This window comes from Tachyglossus aculeatus, chromosome 21, assembly GCF_015852505.1.
Source record: "Tachyglossus aculeatus isolate mTacAcu1 chromosome 21, mTacAcu1.pri, whole genome shotgun sequence".
In the NCBI taxonomy this organism is placed as follows: Eukaryota; Metazoa; Chordata; class Mammalia; order Monotremata; family Tachyglossidae; genus Tachyglossus; species Tachyglossus aculeatus.
Window position 1 is genome coordinate 60,548,545 of NC_052086.1, and position 8,130 is coordinate 60,556,674.

An 8,130-nucleotide genomic window follows, 5' to 3' on the forward strand; every position below is an offset into this window, starting at 1 on the left:
TCTAAATATATTACATTTATCTTCTATCTACATGCTTGCTAACTCCCTCAAAGAACTCCAGCAGATTAGTGAGGCTTGATTTCCCTTTTCAGAAACCATGTTGTCTTTTCCCCAACAGGGAGTGTTTTCCTAAGATCTGTCTGATCCTTAACTTAATTATCAATTTCACAAATCTGCCAGGTATAAAAGGGAAATTTAACAGCCTATAATTCACAGGATCACCTCAGGAACTATAGATGGGAATTCCACTGGCTGTGATCCAGCTCTCCTTTACAGTGGCCGTTTGTTGAGACAGGTTCCACACACTTGCCAGGAGCTCTGCAGTTCCCCCCTGAGTTCTTCCAGCACTCCCAGCAGGGTCAGGGAGAAAGTGAAGGAGGGAGAGGTACCATCCAGTCCTGGTGTTTTGGTTACATCTAGTTCAACAGTTTGTTTGAAAGTATCTTGTGTGGTGGCCACAATTTGATCTCTAAAAACCAGTTTGGATGGGAGAATCTCTCAAACCTCTTCCTCAGCACAGACCAAACTAAATTAATTGAGCCTTTCAGCTTTCCTTTTTCACCCCTGAATGCACCTTCTACCCTTTGATCATCATCCAATGACCCCTCTGATTCCCTAACCAACTTCCTGATCTGCATATATTTGAAGACTGTTATTTGCTTTGCCAGCCTTTTCAAGGTAATCTTCAAACTTTTTTAGCCCACTTAATTTCCTATTTGCACCTGTCCTGCCATTCTTTATGGACTTTCCTGAACTCCATATTTGGCATGTATTTATTGCACACTTTAATTCCAAAGCACTGTGCAAAACACTGGTGCAGCTACAGGAGAATAAGATTGATGCGGTTCTTGTCCTTGTACTCCCCAAGAGCTTAGAACAATGAACTGCATCGGGTAAGTGCTCAATAAATATTATTATGACCTTATTTATGTCATCTTTAGGGCTCATGTAGGTATGTCCACTCAATTTGTTTATTTCGATCACCGCACTTGTAAATATCTTTATCTCCCCTCAAAGTATAAACTCTTTGTGGGCAGGAAACACAATCACTTCATTACTCTTTACTTACAAAGCATGCAGTACAGTGTGTGCCTCACTTAGTGGGTGCTCAATAAATGTGACTACAACTGCTACTATTAAGACGTAGGGCGAGTAGGTAGCTTATTCCCATTTTACAGATGAGGAAAAAGAGGTACAGAAAGTTTAAGGGACTTGCCCTTGGCAATGGTAGGCTACTGTCAGAGCTGGGACTAGAACCTGAGTCTGCTAATTCTCAGCCACTCTTTCCACAAGACCTAGCTACCTCCCGGGGGTTTTTTTTCTAATTATTTTCCCCCTTGTTGATCTCTTTTACCCTGCCATCTAGCCATGCAAGATTTCTGTTTGGATGCCAGTTTTTTGTCCTGTGGCACACATTTTTCCAGGCTTCACTGACACTGTCCTCTCCTGGTTCTCCTATTTTTCTGGCCACTCCTTCTCGGTCTCTGTCACGGGCTCCTCCTCGGCCTCCCACCCCTTCAATGTGGGAGTTTCTCGAGGCTAAATTCTGGAACCCCTTCTATTCTCCATCTACACCCACTGCCTTGGAGAAATCATTCATCCCCATGGCTTCAACTACCACCTCTCTGTGCAGAGCACTGTATTAAGCACTTGGGATATTCTTACACTCTGCCATTTCCCTTATCTGGACTATATTTTAATGTCTGTCTCCCCCTCTAGTCCCTAAGCACCTTGTTCTAGAAACTCTATTGTATTGTATTCTCCCAAGCGCTGAGTACAGAGTTCTGCACACAGTAACTGCTCAATAAACACCACTGATTGATTGATTGATTGACAAAAGAACCACCCTAAGGCAGGCCCTAGGGAGCTCAAAATCTTGCATTAGCCTCGGCCAGGGTTGGGCCATCCCTCCCAGGCTGCCCTGCACTGGAGAGAACCCGCACCTCCCAGGCTGCTCTGCACCTTCAAGGCTGGGAAGAACCAAATGGAAGCTAGGCACATTTGTTTCACCAGGCATTTGGGGGGGTGCTAGCCCACAAAATGAGCAGTTGTTCCAAGTGACAATACCCAGCAGTGATCCTTCTTGAGCCTGCAGGAGCTGAGAGAGTCTCTCCCAGGTGTCACCAAGGAGTAATTTAAATCTGGTTCCCATCTCATTCCCGATTCCCACCTTGAGGTCCTCTGCAGCAGCAGTTCAGAATCCTTAGTACCACTAGCTTTGTCCTTTGGAAACCCCTCCCCATCAGAATCAAAGCCCTCTATTAGCTCTGTCCTCACTCCTTGGGGTCCCACTTGGCATGCACACCCAACATGCACACTTTCCTCCTCTTATCATTGCTCTCACCTCACCTGCCATCCACCCCATCCTCACACCTTTCCTCCTGCCTGAAATTATCTCACAGATCACAATTCTCCCCCTCTTCAATCCCCTAAAACCATACTGCTTCCAGGAAGCCCTCCCTAAAAATCTAATTTCCCCCCCTCATCCTATTTTCCCTCCCTACTGTCTCCACCACACTTAGTCCCACTCTCTAAGTGCTTAGGTTCCCACCCCACCCACACAGAATTTATATTTCAATCCTTATATTCCATTACTTCCCTTAACTATACACTGTAAGTTCATTGTGGGCTGGGAATTAATCTACTTACTCCATTGTATTGTACTTTCTCAAAGGCCAGTACAGAGCTTTGCACACAGCAAGCACTCAATGAATACCATTGATTGACTGAAGGCAGGACTGCTGACAGTGAGACTATAACAGTGGATATGAGTGTCATTGAGAAAGAATCACTAGTACACAGTGTCAAGGAAAATACAGTGATGCTCATTTCTTGCCTTACCTAGGCTGATTACTGCATTAGCCTCCTCTCTCTGGTCCATACTTCATTCAATTGCCCAGATCATTTCTTCATTCATTCATTCAATCATATTTATTGAGCACTTCCTGTGTGCAGTGTTCTTTACTAAGTGCTTGGGAGAGTACAGTACAACAACAAACAGACATATTACCTGCCCACAACAAATTTACAGTCTATGGTGGGGAGAGAGACAACATAAATACAACAATAAATACAATTACAGTTATGTACATAAGTGCTGTGAGGTTGGGCGGGGGTGTGGGGGAGGGAGAGGAAAGGGAACAAGTCGGGGTGATGCAGAAGAGGGTGGGAGATAAGGAAAGTTGGGGCTTAGTCTGGGAAGGCCTCTTGGAGATGTGCCTTCAATAAGGCTTTGAAGAGGGGGGAGAGTAACTGTCTGTCAGATTTGAGGAGGGAGGGCGTTCCAGGCCAGAGGCAGGACGTGGGCTAGGATTCGGCAGTGAGATAGGCTAGATTGAGACACAGTGAGAAGGTTAGCACTAGAGGAGCAAAGTGTGCAGGATGTGTGTGGGCTGGGTTGTAGAAGGAGAGAAGCAAAGGGAGACAGGAGGGGGCAAGGTGGTGGAGTGCTTAAAAGCCTATGGTGAGGAGTTTTTGTTGATGTGAAGGTGGATGGGCAACCACTGGAGTTTTCCTAGGAACCGGGTGACAGATCCTGAACGTTTTTGTAGAAAAATGATCTGGGCAGCAGAGTGCAGAATGGACTGTAGTGAAGAGAGACAAGAGATTGGCTCTGCACACATCTCCCAACTCCTCCAAAACCCCCAGTGGTTGCCCATTCCCCTCTGTCTCAAGCAGAAAATTCTGATCATTGACTTCTCTCCCTCCAATTTATCCATGCTCTTTTCCCACCACAACCCAGCTCACACTCTTCGTTCCTCTCGAGATAACCAATTTACTGTATCTCATTTTCATTTCTCCCACCTCTGGTCTTTCCCCTTGTCTGGGACAAATTTAAATCTCCCAGTTTAAATCTGACTGATCACAGCCCTCCTCACCCTCATTGTCCTTCTGAAATTATATTTTCTTCAAGAGGCCATCCCCAAATAATGTCTAATCCCGCCAGGTTATATTTCCTCAACTACCACTTCAGCATGTGGTGTCACCTAACACTGGTATACTCACCACCTCCTGAGGCACATATTTTAAAATACCCTTAAGGACTTGCTCACGTGTAGAGTTATTACTTTATTTTACTTGTACATATTTACTATTCTATTTATTTTGTTAATGATGTGCACAGAGCTTTAATTCTATTTGTTCTGACAATTTTGACACCTGTCTACATGTTTTGTTTTGTTGTCTGTCACCTCCTTCTAAACTGTGAGCCCGTTGTTGGGTAGGGACTGTCTCTATATGTTGCCAACTTGTATTTCCCAAGCGCTTATTATGGTGCTCTGCACACAGTAAGTGCTCAATAAATACAATTGAATGAATGAATGAATGTGTATATCCTCTTTTCATTTGTTCTTCTTCCTGTTTGTTAATTATTTTCATCTGTCTCCCCCTGCTACCTCCCACATCCTTGGGAGGAGAGATTGTACCTAGTTATTGCATGCTCCCCAAGCACTTAGTACAGTGCTCTGCACACAGTTAAGTGCTCAATAAATACCACCGATTGATCACTGAGTATGACACTCAGGGTGGCTTAACAAGGGTTCAGCGGGGTGGGGGAGGAGGGAAATCAATCACTGCTACTGACCGAATGCTTACCATGTGCAGAGCACTATAACTAAGCATGTGGAGAAGTCCAATACAACAGCGTTGTTGGAGACCACAACAAGCTTTCAATCTACAGGGTGAAACAGACATTAAATGACAGATAAGGGAAACCATAGAATATAAAAATATGTACATAAATGGTTTGAGGCTGGGATGAATATCAAAGTGGTATAAAGAGTGCTCAGCCAAGTGTTGACGCAGAAGGGAGGGTGGATAGGGGAAATGAAGGCTTAGTCACGGAAGGCCTCTTGGAGGAGATGTGATTTTAAGAGGGCTTTGAAGGTGGGGAGAATGGTGGACTATCGATTATGAAAGGGGAGAGAATTCCAGGCTTGAGAGGGAAGACATAGGTAAGGAATTCACCCCTCACATCCAAGCCGTCACCAAAACCTGCCGGTCTCAGCTCCGCAACATTGCCAAGATCCGCCCTTTCCTCTCCATCCATACCGCTACCCTGCTCATTCAAGCTCTCATCCTATCCTGTCTGGACTACTGCATCAGCCTTCTCTCTGATCTCCCATCCTCGTGTCTCTCTCCACTTCAAACCTTACTTGATGCTGCTGCCCAGATTATCTTTGTCCAGAAGCGCTCTGGGCATATTACTCCCCTCCTCAAAAATCTCCAGTGGCTACCAATCAATCTGCACATCAGGCAGAAACTCCTCACCCTGGGCTTCAAGGCTGTCCATCACCTCGCCCCCTCCTACCTCACCTCCCTTCTCTCCTTCTACAGCCCAGCCCGCACCCTCCGCTCCTCCGCCGCTAATATCCTCACCGTACCTCGTTCTCGCCTGTCCCGCCATCGACCCCCGGCCCACGTCATCCCCCGGGCCTGGAATGCCCTCCCTCTGCCCAACCGCCAAGCTAGCTCTCTTCCTCCCTTCAAGGCCCTGCTGAGAGCTCACCTCCTCCAGGAGGCCTTCCCAGACTGAGCCCCTTCCTTCCTCTCCCCCTCGTCCCCCTCTCCATCCCCCCCATCTTACCTCCTTCCCTTCCCCACAGCACCTGTATATATGTATATATGTTTGTACATATTTATTACTCTATTTATTTATTTATTTTACTTGTACATATCTATTCTATTTATTTTATTTTGTTAGTATGTTTGGTTTTGTTCTCTGTCTTCCCCTTTTAGACTGTGAGCCCACTGTTGGGTAGGGACTGTCTCTATATGTTGCCAATTTGTACTTCCCAAGCGCTTAGTACAGTGCTCTGCACATAGTAAGCGCTCAATAAATACGATTGATGATGATGATGATGATGAATTGGTGACGAGATAGACGAGACTGAGTCACAGACAGTAGAGTGACAGAGGAGAGTAATTTTTGATTTGGTTGCAGTAAGGGAAGGGGGTCTTTTTCACTCTCTTGTCAAAGCCCTAAGACGACCAAAAACCAGAAATGAGAAACAAATCAGAGAACCAAACGCAAAAAAACATACAGATCAGAGCCAGCAAATGGCAGAAGTATCGAGACAGGGCACGTGCAGACCAGGGTTGCTGTTCCAGGGGATGAGGGAAGGTCAACCAATGGGTAAGTCTACCTCTGGAACCTACCTCAGTGATTTTCCAACTGCAAAACCACCCATCCAGCTCATGGATTCCCAATGATAACCATCCTTTCTGCATGATGACTGTGGTCATTGTCACAAGGAGTACATTAGGGAAGTAACGCTTTGAGATTTTTGTCAAAGTTAAGATTTTGAAAAAGTTAACACCCATTTCTCTTTTTCATGTGTTCTTCCTCTGGCCTGACCCAGAAAACGGGGCCTCTGGGGAAGTAGAGTTCCCTGATCTCGGCTTCCTGGCTGGGCTGGTGCAGAGTGTGGGTGTTAGCATTTTCAGGTTTTCATCTGTTGCTCTCCCACTCCATCACATCAGCACCTGCGTTGGCAGCATTTTTAAAAGTATCAACTCTGTGCAAAGCACTGGACCCGGGTTGCGGTGGGCACACTGAAGAAGTAAAAGATGCCTTATCTGCTCTCGAGGAGCTTACAGTCTACTGGGGGAGATGATAAACAAAGAATAACAGTTCATAATTTTTAAAAAATGAGAGAACAGCTTTAAATTAATCAATCGTATTTATTGAGCACTTGCTGGGTGTGGAGCATTGTACCAGGTGCTAGGGAAAGTACCTGGAAACTACCTCAGTGATTTTCCAACTGCAAAACCACCCATCCAGCTCATGGATTCCCAATGATACCATCCTTTCTGCATGATGACTGTGGTCATTGTCACAAGAGCTGGTAGACATGAACCCTGCCCTCATAAAGCTTACAGTCTGGTGTGGGAGAGGTAATCTTAAATAACCTTGGTGAAGAAATAAATCACTAACCATAACAATGTCTTAGCCCAGGCCCAGGCCCTGGCTTTTGGACTGGATTCCGGGAGACACCGAATGGCCTCACAGGCAGGGTCTGTTTTTCCAAGCCTCTTCCTAGGGACCGTTCCCTGCCCCGTCCCAGCCCTTCCTCCAGGAAACAGCGCCGGGCAGAGCCCAGAAACGCCCTGTCCTGAGGAGACGGACGGCACATGGCCAGGCTTCTTGTGGGTGTTAAGCACTTCCTGGCTGGAAGTTCACCTTCCACCCACACTCTTCAGCTCACTACATACTACATATCTCCTACTGCTCTCCATTCCCCTGCTGGGGCGGGGGTGGGGGGGAGGGAGCCTAGGTATCCCCCTGCTTAAGGAAAATCTGTATTCCTTAGCTGCTTCCCCCGATCCGTTCCTTCTCCATAACTACCTCCAGGACAGTCTCCCTAGCTGACTCTTCGGTAGACAAAATTCCATTAAGTTTAATTTCCCCAGCCTAGCCAGTATTCAACAGTGCTGGGCTGCGAGACACTGGTTTAGAAAATCTCATGCCCCTGCATGTATCTTAAACACTCCCAATCCTGGCAACTGCCAAAAATTAATCAATGGTATTTGTCGAGTGTTTACTCTATGCAGAATATTATGGTAAGCAATTGGGAGAGTTTACTAGATTGTAAACTCCTAGATGGCAGGGGGTGGATCGTTTCTACCAACTCCAATGTACCCTCCCAAGCGTTCAATATAGTGCTCTGCATATGGTTAATTCTCCCAAGCCCCTCTCAGGATCACACCTGGAGAGTTTCCAGTACTCTACCAGTCTCGGTTATGGGAGGGAAAGTCAAGCAGAGGCATATCCATTCCATTCCTAGCTGGGCAGTGGCTAGAGAGTGCAAAGCAATCTGCTACAAGACAGGCAGCAGCAGCATAGGAGAGAGTTGAAGACGGAGACTCAGTTTTACTGCACGGAAGGTAAACCACTTCTGAATTTTTACCAAGAAAATTCTATGGATACACTACCAGAAAGATTGCAGATGGAGGTAGGGCATTCTGGGAGGGATGTGTCCACTGAGCTGCTAAGGGTCAGGAACAACTCCACAGCTTAAGACAAGATAGGGTTAATGCTTAATCAATACCACACTGATTGATTACAACAGAGTAGACAGATCCCTGTGCTTAGTTTACAGTCTGGCAGGGGAGAGACTGACGCTAAAATAA

General features: G+C 46.1%; 1 non-coding gene across 1 annotated transcript; it reads left to right on the forward strand.

Moving 5' to 3' along the window:
* Positions 1–7,688: 7,688 nt before the first annotated feature.
* Positions 7,689–7,825, forward strand: LOC119943005. The gene has a single exon (XR_005455494.1). It is a non-coding gene; the product is annotated as a small nucleolar RNA SNORA7 (small nucleolar RNA).
* Positions 7,826–8,130: the final 305 nt, after the last annotated feature.